The sequence below is a fragment of the Crassostrea angulata genome, chromosome 4, assembly GCF_025612915.1.
Source record: "Crassostrea angulata isolate pt1a10 chromosome 4, ASM2561291v2, whole genome shotgun sequence".
NCBI lineage: Eukaryota > Metazoa > Mollusca > Bivalvia > Ostreida > Ostreidae > Magallana > Magallana angulata.
The window spans coordinates 38,025,252-38,039,273 of NC_069114.1; positions in this window are offsets into that span (position 1 = coordinate 38,025,252).

Below are 14,022 nucleotides of genomic sequence, written 5' to 3' on the forward strand. Positions count from 1 at the left end.
ATGATGGACAGTTTTGACTAGTTCGGCCCATATACGACGATCATGAGTGAACATTTAGTGTTCAAAATTAAGATTAATATTTTATTCCTAAATAAAGTAACAAAACCGTCAAAACTGCCAATCAAAGAGTCTGGATGCAGGATGTGAGTCTCCGAGTCCTGGGTCTCGGAGTCCCCCACCTAGTATGAGGTATCACTTACTCATAATACGTTCATTCATACATGGCATAAAAGGTTACAAAGGTTAATATATAGAATACACAATACATGACTCAATATAGAGTACCAGAGCTATCGTTGCAGACACAGAATCGCCAAATATGACACTTGTTTTTAAACTCTCAATTCGGATATTATTATGCCCGTATTATTCGCCTGGTTTTATAACATCATTTAGGAATACTACGCATTGCTACAAGAGTCACAGAGTTCATTCTGTTAATTATCATTAACACCATTCAGTGCGCAGTATCTAATTGCACATAAATATCATAGTGACCATTACGAATAATAGCAATTCAAGGTCATAGCATGGCTATCTGTTTTCATACGTCCCCCAAACAAAAGAAATATCCCGAAGGGAAAACGTCCTTGAACCACCCTTGATCAGACGAACTTCCTAGTGACATACCAGTCAGAACATCTATGTTAAGAGATAGTATCAAGTGACATGTTTCCACCTCCGGCTTGGAACATCATTCGTCTACAAAAAGAAATCTATAACCAGGTTGTATACATGTACATAAAATCATATGGCTTGATTATATCGCATTGCAATCATGAAAACAATAATGAATGAAGTATGACAATAATGACCAAGATGAAATAAACATAGTTGAATATAATCGCAATTCATCATCAAAGTAATACTAAGTATGGTTAAGCTTAATGTCACATATATATACAAAGTCAAGGCATGCTTGTAAGTTCACAAAATATCTCTTCCTTGTTAGGGGTGAGGTTAGCGTCATAGGAACGGAGTCCATCGGTTTCTTCCTGAAGTTCTCCAGAGTGAATCACCAAATACAAGATTTATATTAGCACAAGATAACGCACATTTCTACTTTTACACAATTCACATTTTTAATTTTCACTAAACTTCACAATGCTTTTATCAGGAATACACAATTTCTTCACGGCTGCAGCTTAATTATTCATTCATCATCGGCACCCGTGGATAGAGGGTCGGCGCGAATGGCGAGGCGACTTCTCGCGGAGCGTCTCCTGCGTTCCTCTGTTGCGTAGACATCGCGACCTTCTCTTCCAGGTATTTACGTGCCAGCTCTGGGTCCGGTCTATATTATTTGGTCCATGGAGAATCTTCATTTTTCTCCTCTCCAAGTAATTGTGCTAGTTTGGTCGAAATTGTCCCCGTGTTCCTGGTCAATTTGCGAGTTTCGAGTCTTCCGCTCCGTCGGGGTTTCTCTTGGATCCTAGTGTCTTTCGGAATTGGTTCAATGTCAATAATGTCGCTAGAGGTCCATTTCTCTGGATTCCCACAACAAAATACAGTGTCTTTGGAAGAACCTTTCTTATCTCCGTCACTACCCCTTTTTCGACAACCTGTCCAGCAACCACCACAGCATATACCACCCCACTTTTTAATAGTTTTGCGTTTCTTAATACAAAGTCCTATCGTTATTGTTACTGCCAAAGTTAAACACACATAAAACTAGGGGCTTCCCACCCAAGACGAGGATTTCATGGGTTGCAAATTAATTACTGGCAATTCCTCCATTAGTGCATTCATAGGGAAAATTTTAATATCTTTAGTCATAAGACATTAAACCATGAAAACTGAGCAACCTTGTCCCAAACTCAAGATGTTGATCGCAAAATTTGATTGTTTTTACGAATTATCTTAAATCACTTACAAAAATTAGTCTAACAGTTTCTTTACTTAGTCGCTGTTTCATGTATTTCGAGTATATGTTAAATCTCTTTAACACCGCATATACATACAAATAACCGAGGTGTTATCCGCGTTTGCTAGTCGGCATATCTCAATACATTTTTTTTTCACAGGGGGTCATCCTGTCATACCTTTTTAAAAGCGTGCAATATATACAAAGCTAAGGTTATTCAAGATTATCTACATTATACGATAATAAAACTTATTTAATTTATTATTTTGGCTCATTCCTTCATGATAGCCAACGCATACTCTTGTTTGTTATTTTCTCTACAGGGCTTAGGGATTGATTTACGCGGTTTAGGGATTGGTTTGAAGCCTAGACCTACTTTAGGGACTATTTCATCTATTTCCATATTTTCATCTAAGGGTACATTTTTGTTATCTAAGGGTATTTCATAGTCTTGACCACTATTTTCATCACATTGTTCTGACTCACGGGTCTCATCCGATTCTGAATCTACGGTCTGATCATTCTCGTGTTTATACTGCTGATCATCCATGATCTTCTTAGCTCTTATACGTCTTTGAAGTTCTGCTAGGGGAATATCCTCTTCGTCTGAAAATCCTTCTCTTTCCCATTGTTTGGACTGTATAGCTCTTTCCAATGGTTCTGGTTGCAGGTCTTCATTTTCTGACGATGATTCATCTTCTGGTGGCACCACATAGTTAGTTTTTCTTAGAGTTCTTCCACCATCTTCAGTAGTTGATGAAAGGGGCCAGTGCGATATGTCCGCCAGTCTTAATTGTCGTGCATGGCATTTGGTGGTTAATCCAGTCAATTGGTCTCTCACCACGAAACTAACTGGTCCTTTCTGCTCAATGATTCGATAATATGGTAGCCACTTTTTGTCTAACTTATTTTGTCTTCTGTTGTTCTTAAGGTAGACAGGGTCACCTACCTGAAAATTTTCATCTTTGCTTTTCTTATCGGCCTGAGCTTTCTGTTTCTTCTTGGCTTCCTTCATATTACAATGTACTAGCAGAAAAGCTTTATTTTGTTCTTGAAGGGCGATCTTGTGTTGATCTTCTCCTGCATATCTCCTTCGAGGTTTCATTAACGTATCAAGAGGTAATACGACATCTCTGTTGTACATAAGGTGATATGGGGAAAACTTTGACGAATCGTTAGGATGGAAACGAATGGCTGCCAACGTCTGATTAAGATGAATATCCCATGTTTGAGCGTTGTCTGTTATTTTCTTTGCCATCACGTCATGAAGAGTTCCATGAAATCTCTCTACTTTACCATTACCTTGAGGGCTGTAATAAGATGTTTTGATATGGCTGATATTCAATTCTTTTAAAGTTTCTTCCACTTTCTTATTCACATTTTCTGTTCCGTTGTCTGTGAGGATTTGAAGAGGACAGCCATATCTTGGATATATTTCTTCTAAGATAAGATGTACTATGTTGTCAGCTGACTTATCAGGAACGGGAAAAGCTTCTGGCCAGCCAGAGTAAATGTCAATGAAAGAAACTATGTACTTGTTTCTCGACAAGGATGTTGGATATGGTCCTGATATATCAAGTCCTACTTTAGTCATTGGAAAAGGTGGTTTATCTGTCTCTTGCAGTGGAGATTGATTTTTCTTATTGCTCCTCGTTTGGCATACTACACATCCTTCTATATAAGAGTATAACCTTTTGTACAAATTTGGTATGTAGTACTTTTGTCTGATTACGTCATATGTTTTGTCCACTCCCATATGTCCAAGTCCGTCATGATACTGCTGCACTACTAAGAGTTCTAACTCACGTGGTACATATAGGCGAAGTCTTGGGCCTTCTGAGTCTCCATCTGAAAGATAGTACATTAAACCATCAATTTCCAAAAACTTTTTTTCTTCGGTTGCTGTTGCTGTTCCTTTACTTAACCGATTCTTCAGTTTCTTAATCTGCTCGTCGTGTTGTTGACTTTCTTTGATGTTGATATCCTCTGGTAGATCAATAAAGAGTTTGACCAATTCGTCGTGTTGATTAACTTCACATCTGGCCAATCTCTTAGGCGAAAAGGCATTGGAGTTAAGTACATTCACTTCAAAGAAATTGTCCTGAACATCTGGTTCATCATGCTCTGATTGTTCTTCCTCTTCACACTCGAGGTTTACTGTCGGTAATCTGGATAAGAGATCTTCACAGCAGTTAAATCTTCCTTCTATGTACTCTACCTTACAGTTATATCCTGCAATACTTAACGCCCATAGTTGAATTTTCTTATTTTGCATTGGAGATTCTAAGATATACTTGAGCGGCTTATGGTCTGTTCATATAGTAAACTGAGCACCGTGTAAATAAAGATCAAACTTCTGAAGGGCGTAATGGATTGCAAAGGCCTCCTTTTCTATGGTTGACCACTTTTCTTGAGTTTTACTCAGCTTGTGGGATAAGTAATATATTGGCTTATCTTCTCCCTCATCTGTCTTTTGAGTAAGGCACGCTCCAATACAATTGTCGCTGGCATCGGTGTACAGGATGCACGGCTTATTAGTTTCTGGATATGCTATTAAAGGCACTACCGTTTAACTTTCTTTAATAAAGTCAAACGCTTTTTGGCAACATGGTGTCCATTTGAACCTTGCATATTTTCTGGTTAAGTCAATCAATGGTTCTGCAATCTTAGAGAAGTTCGGTATAAATCTCCTGTAATAACTACACATACATATAAAGCCACGAACTTCTCGGACTGTAGTGGGTGCTGGTAACGTAACTTTCTTATAGCTTCGACTTTCTTTGGATCAGGTGTAACGCCATGTTCTTTTTTCGGGCTTCAACGAAGGAAGATCCTCATAGTTTTCCTGTTTTTGTTTGTCAAAATAAGAGCGCGATTTGAAATTTTGAGACGATCCCCTATTTACTTGGTCGATAGAATTATATGTTCGGCCTTGACGATTTGATGGTCTGCACCGATTTTGCTGCGCTCTTTGATACATATGCGAGCCCAAACAATCTGCACGCACATGACCTACTTTACCACAATTCCAACATTCCACAGGCGAACGGGGTTTCTGCTCTATATTATGGACGGGTTTGTTTTGACTGGGTCGTTTATTTATTTGAGGACGGGACCTGACTTGGGGTTTATTTTGAGTACAAAATCGAGCCCTATGACCCGTCTGTTTGCATTTAAAACACCTAATATTACGCGCATGGTCAATTTCCATTGGTTCTACATGCCTTGTTTCTACTGAAGTAAGATTATCTGCTCTATCCTTTAAGAAGGGAAGAGTAGTATCAAAATTTGAAAGAGTTCGTCTGTTGTCATTACTTTGTACAATTTCTGTCATATTTGACCCTCTTATCGCTAGCCTCTTTCTCAGATTTTGTTCTCGCATTGCTATTTGTATTGCGGATTCTAAATCTTTAGGGTTTTCTCGCAAAATTTTCATTCTGAGTTAGTCGAATGTCAACCCGTCACAAAAGATATCTACTAACTGTTGTTGTATCAAAGGATCTTTTAGTCTATCATTACTGTAGGCGTCTTCCGCGATTTGCAATAGTCTCTCGGCGAACAACTGAATACTTTCATTTGAATTTTGCCGAGTCTTACGCATTACTGCTAACGCGTGTTGGGGATCTGTTATTTCTGCAAATCTATTTTTAAGGGATTCCTTAAGATCGTTCCAAGATGGGATTTCTTCAGACGCATCTGTTTCTTCTAAATACCTTTTAATATAATCCCCAACTGAACCCTTACTCGTTATGTATGCAAGCATGGGGATCTCATGACCTTGTTTCCCAGACATATCCACTGTTTAAATTTTTGAGCATCTCCCTCAAAAGGAGTTATCACAGAAGATAGGGGCTCTAGTACTGAGAGTGCGGCTGTTATAGCTGTAACTTGACCAATAAAAAAATCTTTTTCATTATCCTAATCTGGGACTCGGTATCGAGGTTCACGAGTTTCATACGTCCTAGCATCATGATATGTTTCAAAAGTATTTTGTTTAATCTGCTCTTTTTCTGGGGACTTTTGACCTGTTTCTTGCCTTTTATTTTCTTTGTTCTGACCCAACCCCGCGAATTGTTTTTCTAATTGCTCCATTTGATTTTTAAATTCTTTTTTATCAAACCCATCACCTGTCGTCATATTGGTTGCTTAGACAAAGTTGTTTATTTCGAGATAGCTATAAGAGACATAGAGAAATGGTTCTTACCTTATTCGATACTGAACTTCGCTCAATCCTGGTCACGGCACCAAGACAGTTCATGTAAGCCTTCAGACTTTGTTTTCTTCTGGCGATGATACTCAACTCGAAGTCCAGTACTTCTTTGACCAATGGTTTATTAACAATCGTGATCGTATAGTTATAATTACATCAGCTAATAGCAGCCCAAATCAGGAGTCTAAGAATCTATCTATAAGCAGAATCTCTCTAAAACTCTTCAACATCATTTTACATGGGTATATATAAGGTTTTACTTATGATGGACAGTTTTGACTAGTTCGGCCCATATACGACGATCATGAGTGAACATTTAGTGTTCAAAATTAAGATTAATATTTTATTCTTAAATAAAGTAACAAAACCGTCAAAACTGCCAATCAAAGAGTCTGGATGCAGGATGTGAGTCCCCCACCTAGTATGAGGCATCACTTACTCATAATACGTTCATTCATACATGGCATAAAAGGTTACAAAGGTTAATATATAGAATACACAATACATGACTCAATATAGAGTACCAGAGCTATCGTTGCAGACACAGAATCGCCAAATATGACACTTGTTTTTAAACTCTTAATTCGGATATTGTTATGCCCGTATTATTCGCCTGGTTTTATAACATCATTTAGGAATACTACGCATTACTACAAGAGTCACAGAGTTCATTCTGTTAATTATCATTAACACCATTCAGTGCGCAGTATCTAATTGCACATAAATATCATAGTGACCATTACGAATAATAGCAATTCAAGGTCATAGCATGGATATCTGTTTACAACCATCCACATCATGACTGACGGCCAGATGACGCCCGTTGTGTATGCCCTTCTTCTAGGAAAGAACCAAGCCACTTACACAAGACTCTTCACTCTCCTTTCCGACAAGATGAACGGCCTCGGCCTGCAGTTCTCTCCCACCAGTGTCCTTGCCGACTTCCAAACTGTAGTACATAACTCCATTAAAGACGTTTTCTCTTGAATCACCACCAAAAGATGTTTCTTCCATTTCACTCAGGCTGTTTGGCGCAAGGCACAGATCACATATTTACAGATCCCCTACAGAGAAGATGACAACGTAAAGAAACTGATGAGAAGAGCAGCCGTCCTAGTTCCTCTAGACAGCATCGAGGACGTGTGGTTCCAAGCCCTGGAAGACCGCGATGAGCCGACCTGACGGAAGTGACAGAGACCATTACAGACTATGTGATAGAACAGTGAGTGAATGGTGACAGACTTATTTGGAATCACTTCGGAACCAATGGACCACGGACAACTTAGAATCATGGCACGGGAAGCTTAAGAGGATGGCCCTACACGCACACCCAAACATCTACACTGTCATCAAGATCTTCAAGGACATCCAGAAACAAGCAAGAGGAACCATTCGTCAACCGACAAAGAAGTACGCTAACATCAAGAGGAGTCTGCAGATCCTGAAGGAGCGATACCAAGACAGGATCATCGACCTTAGGACCTACGCAGATTTAGCATCGGAACTTCTTCATTTAGGACATTGGCATAGTGACAGTGAAAGGACATTAAGACAGACTTCGTGCCCATATTTGTATCTGTGTAAATATTGTATATATACTGGTATGAATTATACTTTTTAAAACTTTATGTCATTTTGAATTGTTATTTATGTTTTAGACAACCATGTATTTGTGAGTTTGTTATAAAACAGTGCTACATGTATGTCTCAAAATAAAAAGAAAATTTTATATAAAATGTTATGCAATTTTAAAACATTATTTTATTGTTTAAAATTATACGTAGTGCTAATAAATTAAATAAATATATTAAAATTGATTCAATGTTTTCTTTTTATTTATGCAACAATTTTAATTATAAAGACATTCAAAATTTAACAAAAATGACAAACTGTTATATTATTTTTCATTCAAGGAAACACAGGTAAAGTCTACCTGTGCCCCTTTAGAAGGCCTCATAATTGCCTTGTATAATTGAATAATGATAATTGGGCAGTAGGCGTTCGGAGAATCAGCCGTTCACAGATATCTTTATTAACAGAAAAAAAGTTTCTAATGATATTTTTACCAATATCCATCTGCACTTATGTAAACCAAAACAAGACTCGGGCTTTGTTTACTAAACAAGGAAAACAATCTGATATTTTTGAAGCGAGTGAAAAATGTTGGTGAAAAAATGTTAATTTTTCATTAATATGTATCAAATTTTTAGATGAAAGGTATTTACAGCCTCAAAATGGTTTGTTATGAATAATTTGACTGTAATGCAGCTTCATTAATTTTCTCCAAAATCGTTTCGGAGCGATTCTGCAATTTTTTGCTACATTACAGTTATATGGGAGGCATTTTAACTGTGGTGAAGGCCTGTCCCGAGACACACTTAGATAATTCCAACTAAGCAGAGTGTAGTGAAATTAAAAGCATTATTGTAGGCTTAAAGCTTGGTTATGTAAGTGTCAACGATACGGTGTGTCAATGTTTCTATCTTATAAATTTCCGAAATCATAATTATGCAATGTCAACCCAATGCACGCACGGTTCAAGGTTTAGTTACAATTATTTTAGAATCATTTTAACAAGAGCTTGGACTTTGGGTGCTGTGTCAATCGGCAATGTGACGTATGCCTGTCTATTCATTGCTGGCCACTCAGTCATGGCTCTTTGAAATTAACATGATTTGTCTGGCTTTTGAACGAAGGCTACGCAATCGGTGTATATTTCGCTTGAAACCAGCGTCATTTTAAATTGTTTTGATGCAAGAAATAATAGTTTCATCCTACTGAAAGTCCAAGGCCTCATTAAAATGGTTCTAAAATCTTTTCAAAACTGCATTGTCCATAATATTTTTGTTGTTGTTGTTAATATTGGGTTTTTTTCGGTTATTACATTATAAAAAAATGTTCAAACGAACCTATTGTAGACTTTCGCCTATCTACACCAGCAAAATCTCCTTTCAAAGTAAGAAATATTTAAAGTTAATAAAAACAATTTCTTTATGAGAACACAAAAAACATATCAAAATGTATAGTTGGAACGTTCCGAAAAAGGAATTGTTTAGTCTCGTCCCCCGATTGGCTTTATTAAACCCACATGCTACGCATCTATTGTAAACAAAGCAAACTTCAGACATATTACTAAACACAATGAACACAGATTGACTTTCGATTTGTCAAAACATCTTAAGTAATAGACTGCTTAAAGATAAAAATTGTAGCTATCTAAAACGTATCGTAAAAAGATACAAAAGAAGATTAAATGAATATCTCACTTGTATTTTCATCAAGATACAAAATAACCAACTACATTGTACATTGATATCAGTTAAGATGGTATCGGGCACTTCCATATCTTGATTTTCTTTCAAAATAATTATTTCATGCACTTCATGTATTTTTTCACTATCTCAATGTGGAACAACAAAGAACAATAGGTTAGGAGATCAGCTACTGACATGCAAGACATCAGCTTGAAATACAAGGGGGAAAGCTATATATTTTACTTTTAAAAGAATTTTCAAAATGCACAATTGTACATTTGGGAAGTCTTTTAAATGTTATACTTTTTAAATGAGATATACCGTTCTGATACCGAACCCGATGGTTGAGTAGAACGTGCTCTCTATCCACGTAAAAAATGTATGTATATCGACAGTCAGCCCAAATCCAGAAATTCAACAACTTCATTACACTGTAACCCGAATTATCTCCGGCAGACCATGCTCTTCGAAAATATACTAAAAAATATATATATTTTTAAAAATTGTCATGCTTAAGCTACCAATAATTATCTAGAAAACTATATACTGGCAAGCTCACGGCCAGTAACCTGTGCTAAAGTCAAAAAAAGCTTACTTTGAACAAATCAACCCCTATCTGTATGTGAAGGAGGCCTAGATTGCGCCATTTTGAGTTGAACGAAACATGATTCACCCCTACATTTAAGCTTTGCACTTTTTATTCGTGTTCTTTGAGAACACAGAATATTCTGAAGAATTTGACGCCAAATTCTACGATGTGGCAGATAGTGGAAACTTCACTGGGGTGCAAATTCAATAACAGAAACCATTCAAATTCAGGGAATGAATTTTCTCGTCAATGAAATACATGTATGTCCATGCTGAACCAAAGATGACTAATAAAAAAAAAAAACTCGAGAAAGCAATGGGGTGCAAACAGATACAAAAAAATTTAAAAGTGAAAAACCCCTCATGAGTACAGTGAAATTGATACATGTAAATTTTTAAAAATAAATATTGGATCTGACAGACAATTTATTTACTAAATCAATTATTAGGCCACATTGTAATAAAATACAATGACAATAATGAACATCACAAGGAGACTCAGTAGCACAAAGAAGAATATCTACGGAATTCAGTGACATCAAAGTAATACTAGCCGACATGAAGGAACGATGTGGTAAATGTGACCCGAAACAGGACACTTCAGACCAATAATAATTAGAACATAACTCAGTTATTCAGCCAATCAAATGTCTCGAATTCTCGCTAAGAATGCAGTCTTCGTGGTGAAGAATTTTTCATTTTCTCCAACACTGAAGAGTTTTTGATTGGTGGAAACTTTGAAAAGGGGCGTTTCGGAAACTCTCTGTTGCGTGACTTTATGTAACCCCCCCCCCCCCTTTCCACTTACACAAATCAAAGAAAAGCTGGCCGTGACATATACTATTTTAAATCACAATTTATTTATTTTTTCATTTTAAATTGCACAATTATTTATTACCTTCACATGTTCCGTCACATGAAAAATTTCCTGCATCTTCTTTCAAACACAGTTGTTGTTTTGAATAGCAGATATTAACTGTGTTTAAAAAACTGTTTGGGCATAGTTTTCGACGCATTGATATTTACTGAAGAGAGAAAAGGCTTTTACATGTATGAATTTGGTTACCTTGTACAGATTTGAGGACCTAGTATATTTTTAATCATATGTATCGATTTAACAATTTAACACAATTCTAATATCCCATTTAATTAAAACCAATATCCTTCAAATCATATTCATTCTAACACGTTAAAATACGTGTGTTCGATTTTCACGTAAATAAATACACCGGCCTTCATACATGTCAATTAAGGCACGGCAATATTTGGACATAATAGGGGCGGTGTATTTTCCTCAAATATTTGATTTTATTTCTAAGACAGTAAGATCATATGAAGGGAATCTTTCTCAAGAAGAATGGGCTACGCTCCGCTCCGCCCATTCTTCGTTACGAAAGATTTCTCTTCATATGATCTTACTATTACGATGATCACGAAGTAAGACAACTAAGATAAAATGAGTTCAAACTTCGAAAACAAACAATAAACCGATATACAATGTGTCAACTCTCGAACATCAAAAATCAATATTAAAGGAAAAATACAAAAAAGTAAAATGTACTAACAGAAATATAAAATTAAATCTCAACAAAGCATGTGAAAATGCCCAGAAAGAACAATACCTCTTGGTTCGCATTGTTTAAAAAAAACGATGAAATCAAGTCACTTTTAAGTTATGTTTGATCCTTTAAAAATACTTTGGTTGTACAGAATGAAGCTACTCATTGGCTGTATCACAAACACAAATGCAGGAAATTTCAGCGAGACCAGAAGGGAATCTAACTTAAGATTGCCTGAGCACACGAGCATTCCAACAACCAATTCTGGGAATGCTCATATAGAACAAACATCACACAATGGTGGGAATAAATCTCTTACCAAGAAACCAAACAATTCCTATTCTACTTATAGTAGTTTTTTTACAAAACCATAGAGAAATTTCCAACCACCAAAATTGTTCTCTACTTAGCTAGACAACGGATGAGACGAGTGGAATGTCAAAGGTTTATTGATAAATGCAGTGCTTAAACAGAATTTCAAAAAATCAGAGAACATATTTATCGGTGTCAACAGCAACCTAGTAGAGCAATCTGTAGAGAGACTTTAAAAGTGATGGCATTCACCGCTCTAGAGATACAACAGCTGTTTTAACTTTAGATATGAAGAAAACGATTTTTGGAAATATAGGGCCCCAAACAGAAATGATAAGAAGATGGGGGAATAAGATGGCCCAAATGCCCATTCGGTTTAGTTGTAAAAAACAATTTTGAATTTATTTATTTTTTCAATTAAATCTATTCAAATATATCATTATACAAGTTTACAAAAGCACAATTTCTAACTATATTCAGTTTTTAATATATTTAACAAAAGATAAGAGAAAAATATTGCCTGAAATTTTTGTGGTATCGAACCCATAACATAAAAACCCTAGATATACAAAGTTAGCTTAAGTCAGGTACTCTAACAACTGAGCCATTTCAGACACAAAAAAGTAGGCTGTTTAAATATTATGTGTGACTTTCACCAAGAACTTACGGAATTTTTTTATTTTTTTCTCAAAACGTTCAATTGTTTTGATGACAAATGATAATTTTAATGTATAGTGGGTCATCTCTCCACGTTTTTGTTGATTGAAATCGGTTTGTTTTCCAATAGACCTTATTTAGACTATGAGAAAAATATGGAGCACAGACCCACTCTATAAAAGTAAATGCCTTGAAGTTCTAAAAAATGACAGTATTTGTAGGTTTTGATACGTACAAGCCTGTTTGAGTCAACATATTCCAAGTATTGAACATATTTATAGGTTAAAAATCAATGATGTGTTAAATATATATTGCTTTAAATGGTTTTTCTTAAAGTATCACATTTATTGATATTTTAATTTTTCAGTAGCTCGTCCGACCGTGTATGGGCATTTTACACGCCTTATCCACTCATCTTCTTTCTGAAATTTTTGATAACATTTGACATGGAAATTGATCAAACAAATATTTACAGTTTGAACTATTATTTAATTATGATTTTAATGCAGTATGAAGTTGAACACATGTGGTGACTATAAAAGTAAAATCTAAGTCAAAGTTTAAAGTCTTGCTTTACTGGTGGCTTAGAGACCAATACATAATGAACACAACAACATATGTTACAAAATTTTGGAGTGATCAAATTAAAACGCAAAAAAAAATTACAATAATGTCTTCTTTACAAAACTTTGCATACAAATAGACATATATTTAATGTCTTATCTAAAAGTAAAGAAAGGGTTACATCTCAAAAATTTGAGATATAGCATGAAATAAAGTAATTTAAGGCCAAAATTGGAGTTAATTTTTCTTAACTTCTATAAAATATAAGCTAAATATGCCAAAATATATCGATAGAAATATCAAAATATTGTTTAAATATGATTTTTAGTACATCATGAATAAATCGTTAAACACAAACTACTCTCGAAGTTTGGTCTGCGGTGAAATTTAGGATACTAAACTAATCGTACTAATCGTTATGAAAATTGTTCATTTCCTTCCTCAAAACCTTCCGCCACAAAATATATTTTCTTACTAAACTCTGTAAAAATGTAATTTTTTGAAACAATTTTATTCAATAAAGTTTATTTGGAATTGTAAAATATAAATATACTACTAGAATCAATATGTGATACAGAATTTTCAGACTAGAGGTTACCCAAAATGGCTACCCAAAACCTAAGGAGCGAACCTTTTTAAGCGATTAAAGCGTAGTATGGAAACGAGCTATCCTTCTATATTTGGTAATTAAGAAGTGAAAAAGAGTCTTATTCTTTATATTCAATCTGTCCTTTTATCAGGAAACAAGAGTTGATGAAATAAATCTACTACGTTGATAACACTGGATACGTGTCATGATTACTCGGAGGAATCAACACGACCCCTCTCATTTTTCTTTGTTCTTTTTAAATTATTTCAATGATGAACTTAACCAAGAAACTCCTGATACAACCCCATAGAGGAGTGAGCTGCCTTAAAATGATGATGATAAAATGATGTGCGCATTGTGCATAAGTACACATTCGATGTATTTACAAGTAATACTAACTGAAGTAAGAAAGCCAATGGACTATG